Genomic DNA, 14,695 nt, shown 5'->3' on the forward strand with positions numbered 1-14,695 from the left:
TTTCATTTATCGGCAAAGAGTTCAGAAGTTCTTTTTTCATTCTATGGGTGTCATATTTGCATGCATATAGTGTTGCTATGTTCGCTCTATACAGTTTCGTACGTTTCAGTTTTTAATTTTGGTCGGTGCTTATAATTCGCTAGGAATCGAATTCACCAATTTGAAAATATTATAATTTCGGTTCGCTTATACATTCGAAGCTGTCGGCACAGTGTTGCGTGCAGCGGTAGGCATACAGCTTGGTTGAGAGGTTCCACCTATGTTCTACTCTGCCTTGCGCCTCACTGGTAACCCGTAATTTGTCAAGAGGTATTGCCTAGTACCACACGATGTGAACGTCGTTTCGCATTCGTGGTCGGTAATAAGTAAACTGGCCATTTTTTTTAGCGAAATGGTTTTTTGATACATGAAGACATATTGTCTCCAAAAACAATTCCATACCGAAAGCAAAATAAAATATGATGGTTATAATTTGGGATGAAAGAAATGAGATTGGCCTGAAATGATTTTGGTTGAACCGTAGATGTCTGCGGGACACATACGTACACACCACACAACCCGTGTTCGGTGCCGTCGTTCCGCGTTCGCGTCCAAAAGTGATCAGACTTGAAAATATGCACATAATTGCAACATCGCGTCAGACCCGAAGAATAATAGCCGAATTGATTGCTGATTGTTCCTTCCAGTGAAATATATTTGACTATTAGTGCATTCGGAACAAAAGCACCGAAAATACGCGTCAAACGCGATCGACTCCGTCCAGCCTCACACAAAATTCGGTTAGTCTTCATCGATTAATAAGATTCTGAAAGTTTCATGTTGATCGCATTTGCACAAATTTGGTTTTTGACCTACAATTTTTGTCGAAATTTTCTTGAAAAAAATTGAGGGTCAAAGACCAAATTTGTGCAAATGCGATCAGTATGAAACCTCAAAAAGTTTTGAGCTAATCGGAGTCGATTTACGGGTACTTTCCATACAAAATTGTCAAAGTTTCAACTGAAGTGACCGATTTTTCACTATAAACTGCCTTTATTTAAGAAAATTCACAAAAAATAACCAAAAGTGCAGACAACGGTACGGAAAAGTTCGGGATTACGAATGTAATTCTTTTTATTTCGTAATAAATTCGTTTATTTTTCTTATTTAAATTTCTCACGAACTGATCGTTTGTCGTTTCTTCTCAAGAGAGCGTCAACTAAACGCTTCGTTTCACCGGTTCTTGCAGCTTTTGCACTGTGTATTTGTATACAGTTCGTCTGTGTATTGTCACGAGGCCACAATACACGCCAATGTGGTACTGTCAATCGACAAATTTTGACGTTTGTATAACAGTTCGAATTCGAAATGCGGTCGGTAGAATTTTTCGACGTAGCGATGGAGCGCTCGTGCGTCTGCTCAAAATATATTTTTCGAAAAAGCGCTTCCTTCAGCGCTCTCGCGCGCCCTTCTTTCAAAAAAAAATCCAACCTAAAACGTTTGTTAACAACATGTTTTTTCAATAGGCGACGGGCGCTTTCGGCACCCTCTTGCCTCTTGCGCCCCGGTGCGTCGCTCTCCCTGCACTCCCGCTCGGACAGGCGCTGCTGTCCGTATACGTAGACTAATTGTCTTTTGTGCTCTCTCTCTTTCTCTCTGTCTCTTGTTCGCTCTCTTGGCCTCCGGTCTGTGTATTTTTAAATAGACTATTTAGAGTATTTTTAAATCCCCTCCGGGATAAAGTTCAATTTCTTATCACAACTATAATGTTAGAGGATAATACAATGAATAAATTGTTACTCTATAATAATTTAGTTCATTAGTTATATAATATATCTTATAAATTGGTTTAATGAAAATGGTTTTTATAGGGTAAATAAACAGATAAAAAGTCATTTAAAACATGGTCATATGGAAAAATATGTTTTGTTTCTAACATCTCACCAATTTTGAAGCGATTGCATTTCTTTTATTTACCTCACTACAATTATATTTCTATGGTTAATGTACATTGTACTTCGTACAAACAAATGATATATAATAATGAAGGAGCTGCGATGTTATCAATTTCTGGTACTGATAACTAAGATTTATTGTCATTTATTTGTGTCCGTTTTTAATTTTACTGTTATTGTTGTTTGCAAAAAGATAAAATTCTTTTACGGTCAAGATTTGATTTTTCGAAATGCTTAAAAACGAAATTTTCGCAAAAAATTTCCCGAATTGATTTTTTTGAAATTTTCGTTCGGGAATTTTCGTTTCGTGAAAATTACTTTCGGGAATTTTTCAAGGGGTTTCATTCAAGGCTTGAGAAATGTGAATATTTGAGAATATTTTGGATAAAATTTTCAAGATGGCGACGAATTCAAGATGGCGGCTGATGAGAACGCCTGAACTGTCAAATAAGGAAGACTGAATATCTGTGAATATGAGTGGATATTCTGAATATAGTTCAAAACACACCGGAATTCATGAATTTTTGAATGATAAATTCCCCTAGGAATTTGTGATGTCAACGTAGAATACTGAAATTTTGACAGCTCGCGATATTTGATTGACTGCTATGAAAAAATCGCTGTTATGTGTCGCTACTTTCAAGGCATCAATGATGCTCAAAACTCACGGTTAAAAATTTTGCGCTTGTACCAATATATGATATTTTCAGTACGTTCAGAACGCATAAAGCAGATATATATGTCTACAGAATTGGTGAAAAATCGTAATTTTGTTCTATTCATCGACACACTAAACGAAATTAGGAACAAAGGCATGAAAAATCTAGTTTTCGAATCACGTACAGAATTTTTCTAGTAAAAAAATTACTTGTTTTGAGACTATTTTGAGTCAAAACATTCCAGGGGTGCATGTATACAATTGGTACCGGGGCACCGTGAGCGCTCGGACAGGCGCTGCATTTGAATATCATTTGGTTTGTAAAGAGTTGAGTTTAGGTGTGTCCTTTCTGCAGTATTTACATACAATTCAATGTAAAATAATACATCAATTTCCAAACCTCTTGCGACAGAATTGTGTTTACGCTGAAAAGGTGACCAAAAGTTGAAGCGAAGGCTTGGTTTGTGTTCTCATCAATTTGATCAATTTAAAACAAAGAGTTTGATTGTTCGATTGGGATACGAGTAAGTCAGACCACCAATATTTGATGAATAATCACGTTTTTATCACATTCTTCCATCGAAATTTATTTTATCATATACACCACAGGCCAAAATTATGGAAACACTATGAAATATACTACGTTTCAACATTTTTCGAACATTTTAGTTCAAAATTAATATTGGTTATGAAAACTTATCGAAATTCTGACCGAATGGAAGATTTGGAAGATGCCAATTGGCCGGCCTATGGCCATTTTTCGGCCTTTTCGTTGTGGTGGCCAAAATCGTGGTTTTAAACGGGCCATTGGAATAAAAAGTTATATACGCCGTTGGAAAGATCCCGAAAAGTGTATGTCATTTTTGGTACAAATCATCAAAATCGGGCGGCGTTTTGCCAGGATGTGGCCGTTTGAAAATTTTGGCCGAAATCCTCAATCGGCCATATTTTGGCCGAAATCCTCAATCGGCCATATTTTGGCCAAACACCGGCTGATTTTGATATTTGATACCGAAAATGACATGTACTCTCCGCGACCTTTCCAACGACGTACAGCACGTGGAAATTGGATAAACGGTTTGAAATTTGAAAGTAGACTGAAACTGGATACTGGAGATTTTGCATTGACGTTTCCGACTGTAAACATGACAACAATTCATATGCGTGTGCTGTCAAAGTCACTTTGTCATGCGTCATTAACATTAATGCTTTGACTGATTATGGTGAACAGTGGTGAGATTGAAAACGCCATTCATTTTATATACATTATTTGCTTGGGAATTATGTTTATTTATTTTCTTTTATTGTTGATATTCGGGTTCTGCAAAGCCTAGGCTTCATCCACGATTTGTTATTCAAAGAAATATTTCGAAAAAATCGTGAGTTTGCACTGTCAACACCCGTGTGCAAATAAAATGACGAACAGTCACTCAGTTGTATGTAACTGTATGTAGTGATACACAACTAAAGCTTGCTAAGTTGATTGAAATCATACGTTTTGTATGGAGACAATCACGTTTAGTTATTCTTTCAGTCAGCCGACTTATTTGGGACATTTTCACTAAGAGTGATTTGTGATTAAAGTCAAATGCAGTTGCTTATTTTGTTTGAGACAATCACTTTTAGTCAGTCAAAATGTCCCAAATAAATCGACTTACATCGAAAAATTTTCCACACGGGCACTTGTGTGGTTTTTCATATGATTTTGAAGTCATCGAATATTGTCACCCGTTCACACATTCGATGAACTTGCTACACCAAGTGTTAGTATAGTTCATTGCTGACGTTTTCCAATCCACCATAAGTATTTATATGTATGTGTACATCGAAATGTCAAAGTTGTCAAGAATCCAATCGTTTTCGTCATTCTTTTGGCCCAAATTTTGAAACGGCCGCATCGTGGCCAAACGCCGGCCGATTTTGATGATTTGCACCAAAAATGATAACTACTTTTCGGGATCTTTCCAACGGAGTATATAACTTTTTAATCCAATGGCCCGTTCAAAACCTCGATTTTGGCCACCACAACGAAAAGACCGAAAAATGGCCATTGGCCGGCCAATTGTCATCTTCCATTCGGTCAGAATTTCGATAAGTTTTCATAACCAATATTAATTTTGAACTGAAAATGTTCGAAAAATGTAGAAACAATATATTTTATAGTGTTTCCATAATTTTGGCCTGTGGTGTATATCGATTTGATTCGTTTAGTTTCAGAGTGAAACACTGTGAATTCAATTGCCATTACGATGTCTGTTCAACCTATCTGTCAACCAATGCCAAAATTCCTGTGTAATTCGTGCCTAAAAGCACTTGAAATATTCGAACCGGTAATCGATCATCCAATTACCAATGGACATGTCGCTTCCAAGCAGTATTTCACCAGCTGCTACCATATATTGTGCACCAATTGCCGTTTCAGCAATGGACAAAACTGCGGGCTGTGCAACCAGAATTGCCAATTCATTGGATGCAGCACCAACATGCCAAAACATTACCAGCTCTTCTCGACGGGTGGAAACATTTTTGTATATACACATATCACATCAAAAAATATGGTTTAAGGTAGAAGCCCTCTATAGTGTTTTGATTGAAACCGCAAAGTGACAGGTGGTGACAGGTTGCGTGCCGCCCAGTTTACATTTATCACCGTTTATTACTCGCACTAAAACAACGTAAAACAAAGCTACTAGTGTCGCACGGTATCTTGACGCAACTCGATCTATCTCAGTTTAAGCATAAAAACCGATGAAAACCGTTTAAAATTTAGTGGAAAAACGAACAAAAAAATGGTTAAATATTTTGTTGTGGCATTACAGCAGAATCGTTTGCTGGCAGTGAAAGAAGGATGGATACAAAATCCTGATGTTGGTCAGTTTTCAAAAGTATTTATTTTGGACACCGTCGCATCTGAGTAGGAAGAGGAAGAGAATGTTAATTTGACAGAAACATCAAACGGTATACACATTGGCTATTTTATTTCCCTCAATCCATTCTAATTTCATTGAAATTCATCCATATATTAAATTCAATTGAACTGCATTACAGTTGAAGTTCGTTTGGAAGCTGGAATTTTGCAGCTTTTACCATGGCGGCCAACTACTGTCAAATACAAAAAAAAACAAGAACTTGCTCGAAATCGTCATCTGTTACAGCAAATACTTGTGCTGCTGAGAGTCAATCAAATTCAATTGGTATGGATGTTCTGGGTCTAGCGCATTCGACGGATGCTGCCGTGACCAACGATCAGTCAGCCCCAGGTTCGGATGATGGCGATCAAGAAAATCTTGCAATTGTGTCTCAGTCAAATGGTACGGATGTTCTAAACATAACGGATGCTGTCGTGACAAACAAGCAGACGACCTCAGGTGCAAATGATCTCGACACATCAAACGGTAACAACGAAACATCATCATAAATCTAGCTCAAAATAACCACCGAATATTAATAATTTTGTAACCATTCTTCTGTTTTTAGCAGCCTAAATGTTGATTGATGAGAGGCGTATTAAATTGGAAACTACAAATGACAATTTGCAGAAATTGGTCAGAACACTGAACAGTCGAATCGGAGTAGAAACCATTTTTGACGACGACGATGTTGATTCTAATCATTCCGATCATACATATGAAACAATTGCAAATACTCGAAACTATCAATTGGACGGGTCTTTTGGAAAAAAAATTTATTACATAACCAATATAGGTATCACATCTTAAAATCTGTTTGTTTGTTTGACTATGAATCAATGGGAATCAATTCAATATTTTTTCATGCTCTTTGGCTTTTTATTAGTCTAAAGGTGATCGCGTTTTCTTGGATGGTAAGATTAAATTGAAGTTGGATTTTATCCATCGAATGAAAAAAATGAATGAGACCTACCCGCAGACACATCTTGATTATGATGCCGAGTTTCTCTTTTAAATGGTGGATGCGGTTTTCAGCAAAACTGAATTGAAGCCGATCATGACAAAACCATCACTACGAGTCTTAGATAAAGAAAAGCTGGCATTTGTAAAACGTAATTTAATTGAATTCAAAAAGAATTTTACTTTCATTTGTTCGAAAAAATTTTGTTCGAAATTGTTCGAAACGTACCCAAAAAAAATTTCAGGTCGAAATTCGGAAAAAAAATTTGTTCGAAATTTGTTCGATTGACACCTCTAAATGTATTCTTTTGCTTACAGAATTGCACAAAAAACGAGTTGGTGAAGATAAGAAAAGAATGTTCCGCGAAAAATGCTCTCTGTGATTCAGTGTCGCGTTAACTATAGAGACAATTGAGGCAATTGCCTCAGGACACCACGCATTTGGGGGCACCACAAAGAGAGAAAATGGAAAAAATTGTTGATGTTTTGGTGCCCAAAGATTTACACTTCGGATCATTTTGTTCTGAAGGCATTGAACGCACCCATCGCTTGCACTGACATTCAACGTTCGTTAAGTTTATGATGACAGCTACATTTGAAGTGTAAATCTTTTAATTCTATTTTTAAAGCAAACCGCTCACTTTTCGGTGCAGATATTTTATTTATAAGTTAGTTAGATCCGAATGAAGATTTAATACAAATTTCTGCGATACTGGTACGAAAAAAGTATACTTTTTCGCGTAGCGCGAATCAAGCCGCGAATAAAGCGATCCGCCCAATTTCATTGAAAAAAGTGGTACATTTCTGTTAGAGTATTGTGGGAAGATGTTGATTTTATGAATTTCTGCAGTGCACTCTTGGTCTAAGAGTACCGGAACTTTCGAAGAAATGTTGTTTGACGATTTCGCATTCAGAAATTAATTCGTTTGCATCAAGACCATTTTCATAGAAGGATGTAATTTTATTACAAAACTTTTGAGATTTGATCGATGTTCAATTTGTTTAATTTAGTTATAAAACTAAATTTGTCGTTTATTTGAACGTAACTTCCCATTCGAGTCTTGTCGTAATGTCGCGAGTAGCGAATTTAGAGTCTCACTGTGATTGTGTGGTGTGTATTGCCACTTCGCTGTGGAAAATTTACATGTTCAATGGAGAATATAAAACATGAAGAGTGTTGAACTTTGTACTAATATTTAATTGGAACATTTGAAAAAGTGTTAAAATTACAACTGATTTGAAATTTTTTTCAAAGGGCGCCAAAAAATTTTGCCTCAGGGCACCACAAAACATTAACTGGGCACTGACTGCAAATTAATGAGCCATTACTCTTGCAATCACATCGATAATATTCTGAATCTTTCTTTTTCCGGCGATTGATTTCACACACAATCAAATTATTTTTATTGGTATGAAGGTTGATTGTTTTGTAGAAGTGTGCACGTTTTTTATGTGTCTTGTTAGATGAGATTTTTTCTTAAAAATTGTCCACACTGCTCGCACACATACTTTTCTTTGTTTTCTAAATGAACACCCCAATGTTATTTCAGATTGTTTTTTCTTTTGAACACTGTGCCACAGCCATTACAAATGTATTCCTTTTGATTTCCTTTTAAACCAAGAGAATCATGTCTTGGCTGATACGATCGACGTTTTTTATTTTGCGTTAGATTCGGTTAGTTTGCTGTTGAAGTAATATTTGTGAACAATGTGCATGACAGTTAAAATGGTAGCCCTCTCTCGACCGTATTTTGAAATGTTTATTAATGACTGAAAATAAAGTTGATAGAGGGCTAGAAATTCGAACTGTCATAATGGAATTGATTCCAACCGTCGGCTCTTCTTCAAGCCGATTTCAAGGACCAAAAAGCAGTTGTTGGATATTATGAAGTTTCAGCGGATGCAAAATTTTATTACAAAATGACGATTGACTGCCAAAAAGCTGCAAGTTCAGAAGAAGTGGATGGTTTTGATACAGAAAGTCAAAGAAGCCGGCAAACGACGTCAACGGGCCGCAGAAAAGATACACAAATACAAAATTGTGCACCAAAAAATGGATAGGGAAAAATATAGAATTCAGTCTATTAAACGTTTTTTTACGCCTGTGTGAAAAGAAATCGGAATAAACAATAGTGTGGCTCGTTTTTCACTATTTCTTCTTTTTGGCTTCAGCGAGGGGTATAAGCTCTGGCTAGCTTGTTCATGTGGATTGCAGGCTTCCGCTAAAAATACATAAGTAGACGGTTTTTATATGAAACCATGAAACTGAAGTCTCAATAGAAACTTTGTATGGAAAGCAGTGATTGAAATAAGAAATTTTCAGAGCTACCGGCTACAAAAAATAAAATTCCAGCGCCATAATGTCAGGGGAAGTTGAGCACCAACCTTAATTTGAAAAATATGTTGTTGTCTTATGTTTTCTTTGAAGAACAATTTCTTCATAGAAATTATATGAAACTTCACCACCGCATTTAGTGATTTAAATTACGAAACAGCTACATCTCAGAGTGAAGCTATCAAATACCGTATTTGATTCAAATAGTTTCTGCTTGCATAAAATAGCCATACAAATTTAAAAAAAAATTGGACAAAAATTGCGATTTTTAGCCATTAATTGTAACGACCACAAAGTCGCAATTGAATAGTTTGAAAGTGGTTTTAGTAAGTCCCCATATGCTTTCTGTGCGATGAAACGAAGCCCGCCGCGGTCAACAGGTGAGATAGTGCACACAGCATTGGCGAGAGCAGTATTTCCCATTTTGGTCAAGCACTTTCCTATCAACCCAAAAAATAAGCGTCCGGCTAGCAAACATTGGTTTTCTATTGAGATTTCAGTTTCATGGTTTCACACAAAAATTGTCTACCTATATGCTTTTGGCGCTAACCTGCAATCCACATAAACAAAGCACATATTTGGTTTTTTGTTTGTTTTTAGGCCGGCCTTTATATCTCTCACCAAAGTGGTGTACCACTATGTCTCTCACCGAAGCCGAAAAAATAAATCTTCAAAAACGTGCCATTGTAATGAACAATCTATAAATTTGTATCTTTGCACATTCGATAAACGAAATCGTGCCCAAATAATCACTTTTCATTGAATGATTAAACTGGTCATCGGACGGGCGAGCGGGCGTCCTTTCGAATCCCCACACATAAACAATCCATGAGTGTTCACGTGAATTTTTTTAACTATTTCTCTAGCCGCCTTAGAGCATTTGATGGAAGTGAATTGATTTCTCCCATGTTGTTTGTCCATTTGAATTCTGAAACTCTTTCAAGAACAACTTCATAGACCATATATGAGTAGTTTGGAGCGAAAATGTAATACAGAAAAGTTGCGCGGAAAAATGTCGATGATGAATGAGCGGAAAAGGGATAGCTATACAGTATACTGTATAGTAAACTATATTAAACTATATAGCTATCTCTTTTCATTTGACATTTATCCGCGCAACTTTTCTGAATTACATTTTCGCTCCAAACTAGTAGTAGTTTGAAACTACTCATAAGGCCGTATATTCGTGTTTGGCATTTTGATTACTATCTAAATTGATCGTTTTTCTTACTAATATATATAATTTTTTATTTTATAAAATAAAACTAGGGCGAAAAATTTAACTTTTTTTCGATTTTTGCCTGTTTCGGATCGTCTACATGAAAACCTCAGAGCGCCGCTGCTATTGCATTGGCTTCTATGGCCAAATGTCCACATGGAAATATCTCGAAAACGGCTGGGTAAATCGGCAAAATTGACCGTGGTGTCACTTCCAAAGGGGGTGTTAACATCCAGCTGGTTTGATGGCCTAGAATACAAATGTGGTGGAATTTCAGCTGATACATGGATTCTCAGGATTTGACCTGATTCCAATACTTCAATTTCTTCGCGTTACAGTAAAATTCCATACAAAACATATATACAGAATGACTTTACAGATGCACATAAAAAAGGAAGCACTGGCATCTTGCCAAATCCTGAGAATCCATGGATCAGCTGAAATTCCACCTGATTTGTATTCTAGACCATCAAACCAGCTGGGTGTTTTCACTCCCTTCGGGAGTGACATCACGGTCCGTCTTGCCTATTTACCCAGCCGTTTTCGAGATATTTTCATGCGTAAATATTTAATTATATTATATTCAATTGCATTGGCCTATATGGAAAACAAATATTTACTCGCATTACAAGCTGTTGTCTTACGAACAACAGAGTCGCTCGCTTCGTTCCTCTTGAAAATTTACGCGCAATAAATGTTGCACACATAAACAGGCATATGCACGTCTACAAGCGCGTCTTACGAGCGATTATGAATGAACGTATTGAGAAGAAGTGTCGCTCACACTTATGTGAAATTTTTTCTCGTATTACAAGCTATTGTGTTACGAACAACAGAGCCGCTCGCTTCGTTTCTCTTGGAAATTGACGCGCAATAAATGTTGCACACACTCAATATTGTAAGGCATGAACTCTTCATTATGTTCATTCATAATCGCTTGTAAAGCGAAACATGTTCAATCGTGTTCGTGTTTGTGTTTGTGTGCATGTTTTTCATGCAGAGGAATTTCACCGACGGAAAGAAATTGAAGTGCTAGAATCAGGTCGAATCCTGGGAATCCATGGATCAGCCCAAATTCCACCGGATTCGTATTCTAGGCCATCAAACCAGCCGGGTGTTTACACTCCCTGTGGGAGTGACATCACGGTCCATTTTGCCGTTTTACCCAGCCGTTTTCGAGATATTTCCATATGCAAAAATTTAATAATATTATCTAATTGCGACAATTTATCGAACTGTAACATCAATTAAAAATATATTGAAACAAAACATGCGAAGAAAATCAATCAAATGCAACGCTAACACAAGAATATTTCGAACCGAAACATCGCCGCAAACGTTTTCCAAGGTGAATCATGGAAAACAAATTTTATTGAAATGTAACACGCGGTGTTTCACTTTGAAAAATTCTCTGCCGATGTTACACTTTTAAAAAATCATTCGTTTTTGTATCATTCATATATGATGCGGTTGAAATGAACATGAGACTTTCGTCGCTCAATACACAGATACGAAACAAAAATAAAGCAATCCATTAAAACGGAACATGGAAAAGACATCCGTGAAAATGAAACATAGCATGTGCCGTTTTAATTATTTCGCTTTGCGGTGTTCCGTTTTGATAGATTTTTTGTCTGCAGTGTCGTTATGAACGAATCCTCTCGCATTTTTTCTTATGAATAGATCTGTATCACATTGTTTCGTTACTCGAATATTTTCTCGTGTGTTTCATTTCAATCGATTCCCGAGCTATTGATGACATCACTCGCATTTATCACATGATGCAAATTAAGTGATAAGGAGCGAAAATTTCGATGTGGCGATAACACCAATGGATTGGGCAAAAAAAATACTGTATGAGAATCGAAAAAAACTGTTCATCTGATTTTAACTACCTGAGAGTATATAAATAGAGCTAACTATTTTATTTAAACGCTAACTGTTTTCTTAACTGCACTAAGTGGTTTCTTTTCCAGCCAAAATAAATTTAAACTTTTTTTTCGATTTTTGCCTGTTTCGGATCGTCTGCATGGGAAGTTTGTATGAAAACCTCGGAGCGCCGGTGTTTTACCCGTATTTACACATCAACAAAGCAGTTTGCTTCACCGTAGAAAAGTAGTGCGCAGTAAGAAAACAAGAACGTACAGGTTTTGGCAACGTGGCTTCGCTAGTGATTATGAATGAACGTAATTTCTCGTTACATTTCTTATTACGTTCATTCATATTCGCTATAATGCATGATAATAATAAGGTTAAATACAAAAACGTCTAAAAATAAAACAAAATCGTCTAAAAAATGACAATTTCGTCTAAAGGAAATCGTCCCTTTCTTAACAAATTCGTCTAAAATATTTTTTTTAAATGACAAAACATTTTTATTTTTTATTCCTTTTATTTTCGTTCGTTGTAACATTTTCTTTCGTTCAGGCTTCAGTTTTTAGCTTCCTTAAATTCGTCTACGCCCTGTCGTCAGACAGGACATTTTGGCTTTGTAAGTTCGTCATCCATAATAGATTCCAATGGAATGGCATTAATTTGTTGAATTTTCCACATAATCCAGCAAGGACCGCATGTATGCTGGTGCAAGCATGGAAATAAAATAGTGTTTTTCTTGCGTTCGCAGCATATTATACAGTTGAAGCAGTCTGGATCAATGGATATGTTTTCTTGTTTCATCAGCTCTTGAAAACGTCTTCGGAAATTCAGCATCGTGGATCCATTGCGAATAATACGGTCCATAATTTCATAACCGTCCGAATCGTTATCCAAATCCACGTCTGCATCTGAATCATCGTCCGATTGGTGATGAGCTCGAAGTCGCTTTGTTTGTTTCGTTGTAGACCGCGTTATTCGTTTTGTGCTCGAAGTCGTTCGTTTTGTGCTCACAGTCGATCGTTTCTCACTAATTATACGATTTTTTTGGCTTTGTGGCCAAAAAATGCCAAAAATGGCCAAAAATATTTTTTGTCCGATTTGGATGAAATTTGGTACACAGAAAGCTTATGAAAATATAAGAATTATGACATAAAAAAATGGTCGAAAAACCGGTATAAACTGGTATAAAAAAATTAAATTTCAGTTTTATACCAGTTTATACCAGTTTTTTCGACCAGTTTTTATGCCATTATTCTTATATTTTCATAAGCTTTCTGTGTACCAAATTTCATCCAAAGCGGACAAAAAATATTTTTGGCCATTTTTGGCATTTTTTGGACAAAAAGCCAAAAAAATCGTATAATTAGTGAGAAAATCGATCGTAAAAAATAAAATATCGTTCGTACATTTATTTACAAAAAACGTTGATAAAAAAACTCTACCTTGATACCATATTTTATGTGTATTATCAAGACTTGCTGGAACGTACCACGCGGCGTAATTCTGAAAGTGGCGTCCATCAAAAAGAATCTTTCATTGGTCTCGAGATTTGTTTTCATTAGGGCAATCGAGTGGGGCGATGAAAACACACAATTTGAATAGTTAGTTTCGATTTGAATTCCATTATAAATCGGTCCGCTTTCAAGGTACAACGATTTACCCAGAACATTGCGGATTTCTGGCTTTTCGAATTCCTTTTCGATTTCTTCGGGCGTGGTGGGTGATTTTCCAAACTTGGTTTTTCGCAAATCCCGTAACGTGCGCTCGTATTTTTCAAAATTCTTTGGAAATGGGCCAACACACTTAACGTCTTGAGTCCATCTGTCCAAAAAAACAAACGATATTGTATAATTTAAGGTCGTACGATATTTCCAGTGGAAATCTTTCACTTACAGTAGGACTGCTTCATTATATATGTCACGTATAACAGCTGAAGCTGGGGCCGTTCGGCATCGATCCTTCATATATACAAATAAAATTCTTTCTTTGTAAGAGTTGTATAATGACCCGTGCGAATGACTGAATGCGTTCGTTTCTTTTATTGCCGTACCGTCTTCCATAATCCGAATTCGCGCTTTGCAATCCTTCACGAAACATGTACATGCAATTGCATTATCTTTCTTGCTGATTGCATTAGCATAGTGAAGGCTTTCTTCGCTCGGTACCCAAACCAAACGGGAACCCGTTCTCAAACCTTCAATCCATGAAAATTGTAATGTTTTATGTAATGGTCCCATATGAAAATTTCAAAAATAGATGATTTGCGGAAAAAATTGAGAAAAAAAAAGATGATACAGTCGACTTTCGTTAATTCGAACACGTCGGGGATTGGCATTGTTCAAAATATCGAAAGTTCGAATTATCGCGAGTAGTTCAAATTTCTTTATTTTTCATTTCTAAAACGTAAAATTCACGCAAATAAACAAATCCCTGGAATCTCATTATTTAATTGCCACATAAAATTGTCATTTTCAAAGCAAGAGACCTACACAAGCAATAAAAGAGGGTTACTCTCGATTTTTTTCATAATGTATTCATAATTTTATTTCAGAATCATTTCATATCAATAACAATACAAATTGCAATAATTGAAGCAAATTTATATTTCATGAATTAAGTGTTTGATGTGTTTGCAAAATAATCGCGCATGAGGGTTTGTTTTTTTGGCATTTGTTTTGCTGCGTCAACAACTTCGGTACGCAAATCCAACAGTTCCGTTACGTATTTGTTCGACTGGTTTTCGTTGCACCACTTCAACAACTGATTAACACAGTCTAATGCAGCGCTGTGTGTTACTTTTGGCTC

This window comes from Sitodiplosis mosellana, unplaced genomic scaffold (genome assembly GCF_009176505.1).
Source record: "Sitodiplosis mosellana isolate CC-2019 unplaced genomic scaffold, AAFC_SMos_1.0 Smas_scaffold_3603, whole genome shotgun sequence".
In the NCBI taxonomy this organism is placed as follows: domain Eukaryota; kingdom Metazoa; phylum Arthropoda; class Insecta; order Diptera; family Cecidomyiidae; genus Sitodiplosis; species Sitodiplosis mosellana.